The sequence below is a fragment of the Coregonus clupeaformis genome, chromosome 5 (genome assembly GCF_020615455.1).
Source record: "Coregonus clupeaformis isolate EN_2021a chromosome 5, ASM2061545v1, whole genome shotgun sequence".
NCBI lineage: Eukaryota > Metazoa > Chordata > Actinopteri > Salmoniformes > Salmonidae > Coregonus > Coregonus clupeaformis.
The window spans coordinates 40,671,107-40,687,791 of NC_059196.1; the positions used below are offsets into that span (position 1 = coordinate 40,671,107).

The 16,685-nt window shown below is 46.4% G+C and overlaps 1 pseudogene; it reads right to left on the reverse strand.

The window, feature by feature from the left end:
• LOC121556714 overlaps positions 1-16,685 on the reverse strand; it is a 56,252-nt pseudogene that overhangs the window by 16,222 nt on the left and 23,345 nt on the right.

Consider the following 16,685-nt stretch of genomic DNA (forward strand, 5'->3'; position numbering starts at 1 on the left):
TGGGCATACTCAACCCAAGGCAACTGAGAGGCCCAGGAGGTGGGGTTGGAAGAGACCAGACAGCGTAGCGTGGATTCCATCTTCTGGTTGGCTCTCTCCGCCTGACCATTGGATTGGGGGTGAAAACCAGATGTGAGACTGACTGTAGCTCCAATGGCCAAACAGAAGGACTTCCAGACAGCAGAGGTAAACTGAGGGCCACGGTCGGAAACGATATCACTGGGCAAACCGTGGACCCTGAAAACCTCCCTAACCAGGATCTCGGACGTCTCCGAGGCAGAGGGAAGCTTGGCAATAGGCACAAAGTGGGCGAACTTGCTGAATCTGTCCACGATAGTCAGAACGACCGTGTTCCCCTCAGAAGCGGGCAACCCCGTGACGAAGTCCAGGGCCAGATGCGACCATGGACGCCGGGGAATAGGAAGGGGGGTGAAGTAGTCCAGCGCTGGGCCGATTGGTACTCTTATTCTGCGCACACACTGGACAGGCAGCAACAAAACCCCGAGTATCCTCGGCCATGGCAGGCCACCAAAAACGTCTGCGAAGAAACGCCATAGTCCGAGCCACGCCAGGGTGACAAGCCATCTTGCTGGCGTGGGACCATTTGAGGACAGCAGGACGAACCGACTCAGGCACAAACAACCGACCGGGTGGACCGTTACCGGGACCGGGCTGAGTCCGAAGGGCCGCCAGCACCTCCTCCTCAATCTTCCACATAACTGCTCCCACGACGCAGTTCCGGGGGAGAATAGTCTCGGTCTTGGACCCACTCTCCTCCGTCTTGGAGAACATCCGGGACAAGGCGCCCGCCTTGCCGTTCTTAGATCCAGGTCGGAACGTCAGGGCAAACTTGAATCGTCCGAAAAACAACGCCCACCTGGCCTGACGGGAGTTGAGACGTTTAGCCGATTGCACGTAAGCAAGATTCTTGTGGTCAGTCCAGACAATAAACGGTTGCTCCGCCCCCTCCAACCAGTGGCGCCACTCCTCCAAGGCAAGTTTCACCGCGAGAAGCTCCCGGTTACCCACATCGTAATTCCTCTCTGCAGGCGAAAGGCGACGAGAGTAGTAGGCGCAGGGATGGAGTTTACTGTCCGTGGAGCATCGCTGCGACAGGATGGCGCCAACTCCCACATCAGACGCGGCCCACTTCAACGACGAACTGACGGGCCGTGTCCGGTTGAGAGAGAATCGGTGCGTTGGTGAATCGCCTCTTCAAATCCAGAAACGCTCGATCCGCCTCCGGATTCCACTTGAAGGTCCTGATACTGGAAGTCAAGGCAGTTAATGGAGCGGCCACACGGCTGTAATCCCGGATGAATCTGCGGTAGAAATTCGCAAACCCCAAAAATCTCTGGAGTTGCAATCTCGTACCGGGCTGGGCCCATTCCAGAACCGCTCTAACCTTCTCCTGATCCATCCTAATCTCACCCCTGGAGATGATGTACCCGAGAAAGGATGTAGTGTGGGCGTGAAACTCGCACTTCTCGGCCTTCACGAACAGGCGATTCTCCAACAATCGCTGCAGAACCTGCCGGACATGCTGGACGTGGTCGGAAGGTTCCTTCGAGAAGATCAGAATGTCATCCAGGTAAACAAACACGAAGAGACCGATCATATCTCTCAGGACGTCGTTCACCATACTCTGGAATACCGCTGGAGCATTGGTCAGTCCAAACGGCATCACCTGATACTCGAAGTGACCCATCGGTGTATTGAAACCCGTCAACCACTCGTCCCCTCTCTGATCCGGACCAGGTGATACGCATTGCGTAGGTCTAGCTTGGTGAACACCGTAGCACCCTGTAAGGAGTCGAAGGCAGAACTCATCAAGGGCAGGGGATACTTGTTCTTGACCGTGATGTCATTCAACCCCCGATAATCAATACACGGTCGAAGAGAGCCATCCTTCTTTCCCACAAAGAAGAATCCTGCCCCCAGGGGTGATGACGAGGGACGAACGAGACCAGCAGCTAGGGACTCCTTGATGTAGGTCTCCAACGCCTCACGTTCAGGTCGGGAGATACTGTATAACCTTCCCTTGGGGTAGACAGCTCCAGGAACCAGGTTGATGGCACAATCATATGGTCGGTGGGGAGGAAGTGACAGAGCCTTCTGCTTACTGAAAACTTCCCCAAATCGTGATATGTCTCGGGAACCAGGGACAAATCTGGGGGTTTAGCCTCAATCACCTGACTGGGAACCGAATGGGGGCAGGCAGTCTTGAGACAGTTAGCATGACAATCAAGGCTCCAACTCGTTACCTTGCCCGTCACCCAATCGAACGTGGGATTGTGTTCCTTCAGCCAGGGGTATCCAAGGACCAGAGGAACATGGGAAGACGGCAGAATGAAAAATGAAATCATCTCAGAATGATTCCCGACAACCGCATCTTAACCGGTTCAGTCCTCATCGTGATACGTGCCAGACTACTGCCGTTCAGAGTGGTCGCTTCAATGGCTTCCGGCAATTGCTCCTTGGAAAGCCCCAGCTGTTCCACCAACTCGGCATCAAGAAAGCTTCCATCGGCACCTGAATCGATAAAAGCGTTAAGCGCTAAGCTCTGATTCCTGTTCACAAGGGTAGCCGGGAAGCGGGGTCTGACAGAGGTACTGAGAGGTTGAAACTGGCTCGCTAAAAGTCCTCCCAACTTTAGCGAGCCGGGCAGTTTGACGACCGCCGGGAACAAGTGGAGATGTAATGTCCCGAGCGACCACAGTAGAGGCAGCAGTTGGTCTTACGTCTATGTTGACGCTCCTCCTTGGTTAACCCGTGCCGCCCCACTTGCATGGGTTCAGAATCGGGAGAGAGGTCCTCTCCACTAATCCTTAGTGGTGGAGAATGATCGACGTGTTCTGGTCCACCACCCGACCCGACTGGGAACTGAGAAGCTGATCGATTGGACGGACCCCATTGCTTCTCCCTCCTTCGCTCTCGGACTCGATTATCCACCCGAATAGACAAGGCTACCAAGCTGTCCAGGTCACTAGGCTCCGGATAGGAGATCAACTCATCCTTGAGCTGCTCCGACAGGCCCTGGTAAAAGGCCGCTTGCAAAGACTCTCGTTCCACCCACTCTCCACAGCCAACGTCTTGAACTCGATCACGAAGTCGGCCACACTGCGAAGTTCCTTGGTGAAGAGAAAACAGACGCCTAGCTGCGTCCCTCCCTCGGACGGAATGGTCGAAGAGCTTCCTCATCTCGGCCGTGAACCCCTGGTATGAAGCCATGCAGGGATCCTGTCGTTCCCAAACGGCTGAAGCCCACTCCAGCGCTCGACCACGCAGCAACTCAATCAAAAAGGCTATCCTAGCCTTGTCAGTGGCATAAGAGTAGGGCTGTAGATCGAACACTAATCCACACTGCATAAGGAAGGAACGGCATCTTCCCAGCTCCCCCTCATATTTATCCGGCGTCGGAACCTTGGGCTCACGGAGGGACACAACTTCAGAAGCGGCAGGCGAGATGGGTGAAACCGGTAGTGGGTCCTCCACCGGACACTGGCGTTGGTTCTGGACCTCCGTCAGGCCGGTAGAAAGGTTCCGAACTGACAACGCGATCTCCTGGAGTACCATGCTATGATGGCCCAACATCTTCTCCTGCTGGGTAATGGCATGGCGAACAGAGTCCAGGTCCGCTGGGTTCATATTTGGCCGGATCGTTCTGTCACAGTTCCCTCAGCCAGAACCCAGAAGCAGACCAGGACAAGGAGAGTTGAACGAAGGTGAGGGTTTATTTAGAAACAACAAAAGGTGCAGAATAATCCAGGGACAGAGCGGGCGGCGTGGATGAGTAGTTGGAGGTGCAGCACTAGGTCCAGTGATGGCTCGGCAGCCGCCCGACCATCAGGCAGAGGTGGGGTGAAGGTTCCGGACGTGTGACTGCAGGTGGAACAAAAACGGAGGTAAGGACACAAAAACTCAACAAAGTACAAAACAACAAAACTCACGCTAGAAACTCTAAACTGATACACAGAACACCTACTGTTCATGGCTAACGATCCGGCAGGAACTGGATGTTTGGCCAGAGCCTAAAAAGGGTGATGATGAGGGCCAGGTGTGCAGATTGCTGACGGGATGCAGGTGCGGAAAACCAGAGAGCTCCCCGGAGCGTTCCCGAACCCTCGGGAAACTGGAGACTACGAACACAAAACACTAGTCCACAGACAGGACCCGACTCAGACTGCCGGGATCGTTACACTCTCCAGATAAAATCTTGCGACTTGTGACTGCAGGCCGCCCAACAACCTGCCCGCTTGACCCTATCCCCTCCTCTCTTCTCCAGTCCATCTCCGGTGACCTTCTCCCCTACCTCACCTCGCTGATCAACTCATCCTTGACCGCTGGCTATGTCCCTTCAGTCTTCAAGAGAGCGAGAGTTGCACCCCTTCTCAAAAAACCAACACTCGATCCCTCTGATGTCAACAACTACAGACCAGTATCCCTTCTTTCTTTTCTTTCCAAAACTATTGAGTGTGCCGTCTTTAGCCAACTCTCTTGCTATCTCTCTCAGAATGACCTTCTTGATCCAAACCAGTCAGGTTTCAAGACTGGTCATTCAACTGAGACTGCTCTTCTCTGTGTCACGGAGGCTCTCCGCACTGCTAAAGCTAACTCTCTCACCTCTGCTCTTGTCCTTCTAGACCTGTCTGCTGCCTTTGATACTGTGAACCATCAGATCCTCCTCTCCACCCTCTCCGAGCTGGGCATCTCCGGCGCGGCTCACTCTTGGATTGCGTCCTACCTGACCGGTCGCTCCTACCAAGTGGCGTGGCGAGAAGCTGTCTCCGCACCACGTGCTCTCACCACTGGTGTCCCCCAGGGCTCAGTTCTAGGCCCTCTCCTATTCTCGCTATACACCAAGTCACTTGGCTCTGTCATATCCTCACATGGCCTCTCCTATCATTGCTACGCTGATGATACACAACTAATCTTCTCCTTTCCCCCTTCTGATAACCAGGTGGTGAATCGCATCTCTGCATGTCTGGCAGACATATCAGTATGGATGACGGATCACCACCTCAAGCTGAACCTTGGCAAGACGGAGCTGCTCTTCCTCCCGGGGAAGGACTGCCCGTTCCATGATCTCGCCATCACGGTTGACAACTCCGTTGTGTCCTCCTCCCAGAGTGCGAAGAGCCTTGGCGTGACCCTGGACAACACCCTGTCGTTCTCCGCTAACATCAAGGCGGTGACCCGATCCTGTAGGTTCATGCTCTACAACATTCGGAGAGTACGACCCTGCCTTACACAGGAAGCGGCACAGGTCCTAATCCAGGCACTTGTCATCTCCCGTCTGGATTACTGCAACTCGCTGTTGGCTGGGCTCCCCTGCCTGTGCCATTAAACCCCTACAACTCATCCAGAATGCCGCAGCCCGTCTGGTGTTCAACCTTCCCAAGTTCTCACACGTCACCCCGCTCCTCCGCACACTCCACTAGCTTCCAGTTGAAGCTCGCATCTGTTACAAGACCATGGTGCTTGCCTATGGAGCTGTGAGGGGAACGGCACCTCCGTACCTTCAGGCTCTGATCAGTCGCTACACCCAAACGAGGGCATTGCGTTCATCCACCTCTGGCCTGCTGGCTCCCCTTCCTCTGCGGAAGCATAGTTCCCGCTCAGCCCAGTCAAAACTGTTCGCTGCTCTGGCACCCCAATGGTGGAACAAGCTCCCTCACGACGCCAGGACAGCGGAGTCACTCACCACCTTCCGGAGACATTTGAAACCCCACCTCTTTAAGGAATACCTGGGATAGGATAAAGTAATCCTTCTACCCCCCCAAAAAAAAAATACAAAATAAAAATAATAAACAATTGTAAAGTGGTTATGCCACTGGCTATAAGGTGAATGCACCAATTTGTAAGTCGCTCTGGATAAGAGCGTCTGCTAAATGACGTAAATGTAAAAATGTAAAATGTAAATGTCATAATGTTCTGCAGACTGATGTAGCTGAGGAAGTGGATGTTGCGCAGAAGTGTGTGTGTGTGTGTGTACTGTACTGTGTATCTGGTGGAAGATGAGAGCCTGGCTGATATAGCCCCAGCTGCTGGTAGGGCTGAGGTAGTGCATGAGTAGCAGTAGTAGCAGCATGAAGACGATGGAGGCTGAGGCGTAGATAGTTGATCAGGAACATCATGACAGTACAGCCCACGATGCCAAGCACACAGGTGTGCCACGTGAAGTAACGGAAAGTGGGCCTGGAGGGAGAGGGGAGAGGGTTTAGAACACACACACACATCTTTGCAAATGCATGTGCTTTTAGAGAAGCAAATTATCTTATTTTTTTTATCTCTCGCTTTCCCACTCTCGCTCACACACCCATGAGCAATCTAAGTGAACGTAAAGCTCTATCTAAGCATGATAAACAACTGGAGGTGAGTTAGTGTATAGAAAGTGATTGGGTATATTATCTCCTGTGTTTTTGTGAGCAAACTCATACAGTCTTAATTACTTCAACTGCATCTATAGAAAGGTGGACAGGTCAGTGTGTAATGTACATGTATTGTGTGTGTGCTCGCGATTTTGAGAGAGAGTAAATTAGTGTGTGTTAGTTAATGTGTTTGAGTGAGTGAGTATATGAGTGTGTGGTAGTTAATGTGTTTGTGAGCATATAATTAGAATACTAGAATGGACATAAACCTTGGACAGGAAACTACACACTGCATATACAAAAAAACATTAGTCTTTCCATGACAGACTGACTAGGTGAATCCAGGTGAAAGCTATGATCCCTTATTGATGTTACTTGTTAAATCCACATAAAATCAGTGTAGATGAAGGGGAGGAGCCAGGTTAAATAAGGATATTTTTTTTTGAGACATGATTGTGTATGTGTGCCATTCAGAGGGTGAATGGGCAAGATAAAACATTTAAGTGCCTTTGAACGGGGTATGGTAGTAGGTGCACCGGTTTGAGTGGTCAAAACCCCACAGCCCTTAACCAAGCCGAGCATAGAAGTGGTTTAGCTCGTCTGGTAGGCTTGTGTCACTGGGCAGCTCGCGGCTGTGCTTCCCTTTGTAGTCTGTAATAGTTTTCAAGCCCTGCCACATCCGACGAGCGTCAGAGCCGGTGTAGTACGATTCAATCTTAGTCCTGTATTGACTCTTTGCCTGTTTGATGGTTCGTTGGATGGCATAGCGGGATTTCTTATAAGCGTACGGGTTAGAGTCCTGCTCCTTGAAAGCGGCAGCTCTAGCCTTTAGCTCAGTGCGGATGTTGCCTGTAATCCATGGCTTCTGGTTGGGGTATGTACGTACGGCCACTGTGGGGATGATGTCATCGATGCACTTATTGATGAAGCCAGTGACTGATGTGGTGTACACCTCAATGCTATCTGAAGAATCCCGGAACATGTTCCAGTCTGTGCTAGCAAAACAGTCCTGTAGTTTAGCATGGTAAATCTAAGCGCATGCGGTAGGGCTATAGGTTCAGGGGTGTGTCAAATATATTTTCACTCACAATTATCGGTGCACTTGCTGGCATTGGAGTGAAAAGGCTGGGTTTTGATGAATAAACAAGTTGTGGGTATGTCGAGGCTTGGCCCCTCACTGGCCAATCAGAACGTGCTCCATTGTGAAATGTGTGGTTGCTTCAAGTTGTGTATGTACAGTCTTTTATGTATTGCCTTGGAATCAACTCCAATTCCAAATTTAGTCCGTTATAGTTTGTTAAATAGCTTATAGAAACAAAATAACAAAATGTAGACCTATCTTTGCTAAATGCATTAACTTGAACCTATTTGCAGTCCACATTGTTCTAATTAATTTAATGGCTTCAATAGCATTCACACTGACATAGGGGCTAGGCCTACTGTAAAATGCTTTATGGCTGAGCATGGACATGCCAAACATTGTCAATCAGCAAGATGAAATTAATTATTGAAAAGGTATACTTTTTGTACTTTACCCCCCCCTTTTTCGATCTTGTCTCATCGCTGCAACTCCCCAACGGGCTCGGGAGAGGCAAAGGTGGAGTCATGCGTCCTCCGAAACATAACCCGCCTAACCGCGCTCCTTAATACCGGCCCGCTTAACCCAGAAGCCAGCTGCACCAATGTGTCAGAGGAAACACTGTTCAACTGGCGACCGGGGTCAGCCTGCAGGCACCCTGCCTGCCACAAGGAGTCGCTAAGGCGTGATGAGCCAAGTAAAGCCCACCGGCCAAACCCTCCCCTAACCCAGTCGACGCTGGGCCAATTGGGCATCGTCCTATGGGACTCCCAGCCACAGCCGGTTGTGGCACAACCCGGGAATGAACCCGGGTCTGTAGTAACGCCTCTAGCACTGCGATGCAGTGCCTTAGACCGCTGCGCCACTCGGGAGGCCCACAATATAAATAATTCTAATCAAAACGAAACAACTTGTTTTAAATAGGCACCATCATTTCTCCCCATGGGCATATACAATGCCTTCGGGAAAGTATTCAGAACCCTTGACTTTTTCCACATTTTGTTACATTACAGCCTTATTCTAAAATTGATTAAATTGTTTATTTTCCTTATCAATCTACACACAATACCCCATAATGACAAAGCAAAACCAGGTTAGAAATGTTTGCTAATTTATTAAAAATAAAAAAACTGAAATATAACATTTACATAAGTATTCAGACCCTTTACTCAGTACTTTGTTGAAGCACTTTTGGCAGCGGTTACAGCCTTGAGTGTTCTTGGGTATGACGCTATAAGCTTGGCACACCTGTATTTGGGGAGTTTCTCCCATTCTTCTCTTCAGATCCTCTCAAGCTCTGTCAGGTTGGATGGGTAGCGTCGCTGCACAGCTATTTTCAGGTCTCTCCAGAGATGTTCGATCGGGTTCAAGTCCGGGCTCTGGATGGGCAACTCAAGGACATTCAGAGACTTGTCCCGGAGCCACTCCTGCGTTGTCTTGGCTGTGTGCTTAGGGTCGTTGTCTTTTTGGAAGGTGAACCTTCGCTCAGTCTGATGTCCTGAGTGCTCTGGAGAAGGTTTTCATCAAGGATCTCTCTGTGCTTCGTTCATCTTTCCCTCGATCCTAACTAGTCTCCCAGTCCCTGCCGCTGAAAAACATCCCCGCAGCATGATGCTGCCACCACCATGCTTCACCGTAGGGATGGTGCATGGTTTCCTCCAGACGTGACACTTGGCATTCAGGCCAAAAGTTCAATCTTGGTTTCAACAGACCAGAAAATCTTGTTTCTCATGGTCAGAGTCCTTTAGGTGCCTTTTGGCAAACTCCAAGCGGGCTGTCATGTGCCTTTTACTGAGGAGTGGCTTCCGTCTGGCCACTCTACCATAAAGGCCTGATTGGTGGAGTGCTGCAGAGATGGTTGTCCTTCTGGAAGGTTCTCCCATCTCCACAGAGGAACTCTGGAGCTCTGTCAGAGTGACCATCTGCTTCTTGGTCACCTCCCTGAACAAGGCCCTTCTCCCCCGATTGCTCAGTTGTCCAGCTCTAGGAAGAGTCTTGGTGGTTCCAAACTTCTTCCATTTAATGGAAAATGGAGGCCACTGTTCTTGGGGACCTTCAATGCTGCAGAAGCTCTCCGAACAATTCCTTCGACCTCATGGCTTGGTTTTTGCTCTGACATGTACTGTCAACTGTGGGACATTTTTACATTTTACATTTTAGTAATTTAGCAGGCGCTCTTATCCAGAGAGACTTACAGTTAGTGAGTGCATGCATTTATAGACAGGTGTGTGCCTTTCCAAATCATGTCCAATCAATTACATTTACCACAGGTGGACTCCAATCAAGTTGTAAAAACATCTCAAGGATGATCAATGGAAACAGGATGCACCTGAGCTCAATTTCGAGTCTCATAGCAAAGGGTCTGAATACTTATGTAAATAAGGTATCAATTTTTTTTTTTTTATACATTTGCAAAAATGTCTAAAAACCAGTTTTTTCTGTGTCATTATGAGGTATTGTGTGTAGATTGATGAAACATTTTTAATTTAATCAATTTGGAAAAAGTCAAGGTCTGAATACTTTCCGAATGCACTGTATGTGTGTGTCAATGAGTGTGACTGATGTATGTATGTGCATGTGTATGTTTGTGATGCATGTGTGCGTCATGACTGAGCTCCCCCACGTAGGCAGGTGCAGACAAAAGATAGGCTCATTGATCACGTAGCGACCCCAATCTCCTGCAATAACATCTTCAGCAGATAAACAACCATTAAGGCTAGCTACTGTAATTACCATCCGAATGAACAGGCCGGGCCCAGCTGGGAGCGCTAGGCTACGCAAAAACACTTAGCTTCATTAACAGAGTGGAACGCACCCGAGCGCTAAACGATACGTAGCCCCCGCTAAAACGTGATGGGGAGAGCAATAGAGAGAGAAGACTGGTGCAGTCATTATCCTCCTCTCCTTTTCTATCATCTCCATCACCAGAGGAGAGTGAAATACACTACATGACCAAAAGTATGTGGACACCTGCTCGTCGAACATCTCATTCCAAAGTCATGGGCATTAATATGGAGTTGGTCCCCCCCTTTGCTGCTATAACAGCCTCCACTCTTCTGGGAAGGCTTTCCACTAGATGTTGGGACTTTGCTTCTATTCAGTCACAAGAGTATTAGTGAGGTCGGCCACTGATGTTGGGCGATTAGGCCTGGCTTGCAGTCGACGTTCCAATTCATAAAGGTGTTCCATGGATGGGGTTGAGGTCTAGGCTCTGTGCAGGCCAGTCAAGTTCTTCCACACCGATCTCAACAAACCATTTCTGTATGGACTTTGCTTTCTGCACAGGGGCATTGTCATGCTGAAACAGAAAAGGGCCTTCCCCAAACTGTTGCCACAAAGTTGGAAGCACAGAATTGTCTAGAATGTCATTGTATGCTGTAGCATTAAGATTTCCCTTCAATGGAACTAAGGGGCCTAGCCCGAACCATGAAAAACAGCCCCAGACCATTTTTCCTCCTCCACCAAACTTTACAGTTGGCACTATGCATTGGGGCAGGTAGCATTCTCCTGGCATCTGCCAAACACAGATTTGTCCGTCGGACTGCCAGATGATGAAGCGTGAATCATCACTCCAGAGAACCCGGCGAGCTTTACACCACTCCAGCCGATGCTTGGCATTGTGCATGGTGATCTTTGGGTTGTGTGCGGCTGCTCGGCCATGGAAACCCATTTCATGAAGCTCCTGATGAACAGTTCTTGTGCTGACGTTGCTTCCAGAGGCAGTTTGGAACTCGGTAGTGAGTGTTGCAACCAAGTACTCGCCGGTTCCGTTCTGTGAGCTTGTGTGGCTTACCACTTCGTGGCTGAGCCGTTGTTGCTCCTAGACATTTCCACTTCACAAAAACAGCACTTACAGTTGACCAGGGCAGCTCTAGCAGAAATTTGACTAACTAACTTGTTGGAAAGGTGGCATCCTATGACGGTGCCACGTTGAAAGTCACTGAGCTCTTCAGTACGGGCCATTCTACTGCCAATGTTTGTCTATGGAGATTGAATGGCTGTGTGCTCGATTTTATACACTTGTCAGGAATGGGTGTGGCTGAAGTAGCTGAATCCACTCATTTGAAGGGGTGTCCACATACTTTTGTATATATAGTGTAGCTCTTTTTGCCCCTACCGTTTGCTCAACTTTCTCTCCCCACTTTCCATTTGTTTTAGCTCTAATTTCACATCATTTATGTCACCCCCAATGTCTTACTTTTCAATCTTACACCCCCCTCTCTAAAAGTCCCTCTTACTCTCCATTCACTCCTCTCTTTCTCTTCCTCCCTGCTGGAGAGGGCCATTACGTTAAAAGCTCACCCTGCCTACTCTCCCTCTCTCTGCCTTTCTTTCGCTCTCTCCTTTAGTCTCTTTAATCCCTCTCTCATTAGTGGCAGTGGATCTCTGGCACTCCCCATGTCTCCCCCCACCTCTCCCGCATCCCAATCATTTCCCAATGACTGATGTCACTTAGCTGACATCAGCGAAAACCAAAATGTCCACCATCAAGTACATAGAGCGAGGGAGAGAGAGGGGACCCGGCGGCCAGCCAAAAGACACGTCATGATTAGAGGACATAACTGTGCTATGGCCAACCATCACCTTAAAACACCCTCACTCTGCAAACACACACACACACACACACACACACACACACACACACACACACACACACACACACACACACACACACACACACACACTTGACTTAAGTGCACACAAAGCTGGCAGATCTATAAATACAACGTCAGTGAGTGCTCATTCACACATTATGTCATATCATTCAGAAGTAATTAGAGTAACCTTCACAAAATGTACACTAAGAGTGACAATACACTGACTGACTGCATGTTAATAACAGAGCCTGGCCTTCAAGTCTTCCCCAAAAACATAGTGTGTGTGTGTCTAACCCACTCAGCCCTGTTCTGTAGTCTAAACCCAGTAGTTAGTCCCATCAGTAGTAGAACATACTGACCCAGAGGAGCGCTCTGGAAAACTGGAGACATTTACGGATAAAGCTGCAGCCAACAGCCCCTTTAAAAACACACATTCCCAAACACACAAATTCAGAAAGATGAAGAGGAGTGTGTTGGACACAGTGGACACGTTTAGGGGACACAGATAAAACACACACATATTTTCACACGCCATTTCACACACCCCTTTACCCTCTTTTCTCACACACACACACACACACACACTTAACAAGCAGACAGCTCTTCCGCTACATCATAATTTAGCAGCCCCACTCCCCCTCCCTGTCAGCTAAAACACCCGTGTGCCAAATTTAGGGGAAAGAGGAAATGTTTCTGCTAAATTTGTTATGCTAATTACAGAGCAGTTCTCAGGGGAGAGCAGCACTAAATGGCTTAAAATTATTTTCGCCTGGAAAGAGGCGCAGGGAACACAACAAACAAACACCCAAAACCCGCCCTGCGACAACAGCAGAAACAACAGGCTAATAGAATTTAGGAAGTGCCCCACAGCAGCCAGCCAACCACGCGCCTTATCAGCCCCCAGCCGAATCCCGTCGGCCAATAGGGAGGGAGATACGGAGAGAGGGAAAAGTTTGGTGAACTATATATAAATGTTTTAACTTTATATACCCTTGACACATGGACAAGCACTGATATGGACAGAGAAGTACAGGGATGCAGCAACCTCTAGAGATAGTGTCTCCTCTATGAAAAATGAGTTGTGATACCCAGATGTGTCCACATACCAACCCAGGCACAGATCATTAACAGCATACATTAGAGCTGCACGATATGATTATCTAGATAATCATTGCTCTAAGACTAACTGAACTGTGCTGCCTGCTTGAGTGAAAGGGAGTGGGTCTTTGTGTGTGTGCTGTGGATATTTCACATGTGAATATCGCAATTTTGATTAAAATTAGATTAATTGTGCAGCCCTAGCATACATCAACATTTGAGGATTCACCAGATTCAACACACAAACCTATCTTCAGTCCCTCTCAGATGTGCAGCTGGGAGCAGTGGCCAGTTTATGTCTTAATTAGCACGTGGCCACGAAACCCAGCTGGCACACACTGTGGAACACTAACACACTCAATTCTGTTTGTACACTTGTTTACATGGATATGCTTCTTAACAAAACCTATTTAAAACAAGCCATTACACTTCGTTATTATCATGGCATTTCAGTATTATTATTATTCAGATTATTATTTATACTGTAAGTTTTAATCAACAAATGCTTGTCACATTTTTGTATTGACACAATAAAGGTATTCCAAACTTGACCTATTCAGCGTATACATAAAAAAATATATACAGATCCTATTGACACACAAAACCATTCAAACAGTTTTTTCTTCGACTTTTCCTGAAATATCGACTGTTATTCAAAGAGAGGATGCCGTAATGAGAGAAATAATGTAGCCTAAGCTACTGAAAATAGGCCTTTTACGAAATTAAATCATGACAGGAGTGTTTGATTCTTATTAAAGAGATGGAGTCCAGACAGGTTACTTTAGGAAACTTTCTGAATGGACATATAGGCCTATAGAGAGAATCAGCGAACTTGCACACCCCCATAAAAGCAATGCAGGAGTGGCTTCGGGACAAGTCTCTGAATGTCCTTGAGTGGCCCAGGCAGAGCCTGGACTTGAATCCGATCTAACATCTCTGGAGAGACCTGAAAATAGCTGTGCAGCGACGCTCCCCATCCAACCTGACAGAGCTTGAGAGGATCTGCAGAGAAGAATGGGAGAAACTCCCCAAATACAGGTGTGCCAAGATTGTAGCGTCATACCCAAGAAGACTCTGGGCTATAATCGCTGCCAAAGGTGCTTCAACAAAGTACTGAGTAAAGGGTCTGAATACTTATGTAAATGTGATATTTCAGTTTTCTATTTTTAGTACATTTGCAAACATTTCTAAAAACCTGTTTTTGCTTTGTCATTATGGGGTATTGTGTGTAGATTGATGAGGAAAAAAAACTATATAATCCATTTTAGAATAAGGCTGTAATGTAACAAAATGTGGAAAAAGTGAAGGGGTCCAAATATGTTCCAAATGCACTGTATTTATCAGCGATGCTGATTATCGAGGGGGAGAGTGTTGGAAAGATTTGTTCAAATACTGTGAGGAACTATTATAAGGACAGCAGGTTTTTTTTGTCTCGCCTAGGGTGGCATATTGGCCAGGACCGGGCATGATCAGCATTGATTAGTCTATAAATTAAGAAAATATTTTGTATTTTCTAGATCCACAACTAGAATCCCTCCACAGCCTCATAGAGGATCTAGATACATTTTCTAACCTCTCTGGATTAAAACCAAATTATGACAAATGTACTATATTACGTATTGGATCACTAAAAAATACAATTTTTACATTACCATGTAGTTTACCAATAAAATGGTCTGATGGTGATGTGGATATACTCGGAATACATATCCCAAAGGAAATAAATGATCTCACTTCAATAAATTTTAATAGAAAGTTAGCAAAAATAGATAAGATCTTACTACCATGGAAAGGAAAATACCTGTCAATTTGTGGGAAAATCACCCTGATTAACTCTTTAGTATTATCCCAGTTTACCTATTTGCTTATGGTCTTGCCTACGCCTAGCAAACAGTTTTTTAAATTATATGAGAAAAAAATATTCAATTGTATTTGGAACGGCAAGCCAGACAAAATTAAAAGAGCATATTTATATAATGAATATGAATTCGGAGGACAGAAATTATTAAATATTAAAGCATTAGACCTATCACTAAAATCTTCAGTCATCCAAAAGTTATACTTAAATCCGAACTGGTTCTCAAGCAAATTAGTAAGATTGTCTCACCCACTGTTCAAGAAAGGCCTTTTTCCCTTTATTCAGATTACAACCTCTCACTTTCAGTTATTTGAAAAGGAAATAATCTCCCAAATGTCACTATTTCTAAAACAAGCCATAGAAAGTTGGTTGCAATTTCAATTTAATCCTCCAGAAACGACAGAACAAATAATGCAACAAATATTGTGGTTAAATTCAAATATACTAATTGACAAAAAAACTTTATTTTTTGACAGAATGTTTTAAAAAAGGTATAATCTTCGTAAATGATATCATCGGTAGGACTGGTGGAGTTATGTCGCACATGCAGCTAACAAAAACATATGGAAATGTCTGCTCTACCCAAAATTACAACCAAATAATTGCAGCCTTACCGCAAAAGTGGAAGAGGAAAGTTGAAGGGGGAGAAAGTAAGGAACTTGTCTGTCGGCCTTGCATTAAAGAACATAATTGGTTAAGGAAAACTGTGATAAATAAAAAAGTATATCAGTTTCACTTAAGGACCAAAGGATTGACAGCAGTCCCATATAGATTGCAAAATAGTTGGGAAGAGATCTTTGACGTACCGATCCCATGGCATAGTGTTTATGAACTGACACGCAAAAACGACACCGGATTCAAAAATTAGAATCTTTCAATTTAAATTATTATATAAAATTCTTGCTACCAATAGAATGTTATTTATATGGGGGATACAATCTTCCCAGCTCTGCAGATTTTGCTGTGAAGAGATAGAATCATTAGATCATTTGTTTTGGTTCTGTCCATTTGTAGCTTGTTTTTGGACACAGGTCCAGGAATGGCTAAAGGATTGCAATATTTACCTGGAACTAACCTTGCAGATAGCATTACTGGGTGATCTGAAAAGTCATAGTCAATCAATCAATAATATAATAATACTTTTAGCAAAAATGTTTATTTTTAATTCACAATCTGTAGAAGCAATGAGAATAGAAAGGTTCAGAACTTTTGTAAAACATCACAGTATGGTTGAAATATATATGGCAAATAGAAATCCTATATGGATGGTGTTAAGAGATAGATGGGAGGTATTGAATAGAGTTGAAGGATGGGACTAATAACAAATAACAACAAATAATAACAAAGATAGCTAATAATGTAAGCATACTGTGTCCATAATAAGTATATAGGTTGTATGTTGGGAGCTTTTGGGAAAGAGCACAGTTAGAAAGATATGGCATTTAGAAGCAAACCGGATGGACATCATGAAAATGATCGGAGAGGTTGAGAGTAGAAGAAGTTCAGGAGCAAAAAAATAAATATATATATATATATATATATATATATATATATATATATATAGATATAGAATTATTGTAAAATTAACTCTGTCCATAAGGTGTAGATAGTAAGTATAGACCGGAAGTAGAGGCCTGGGCGTTGTTGTTCACTAATTTACTCCAAGTAGGGAAAGAATGGTG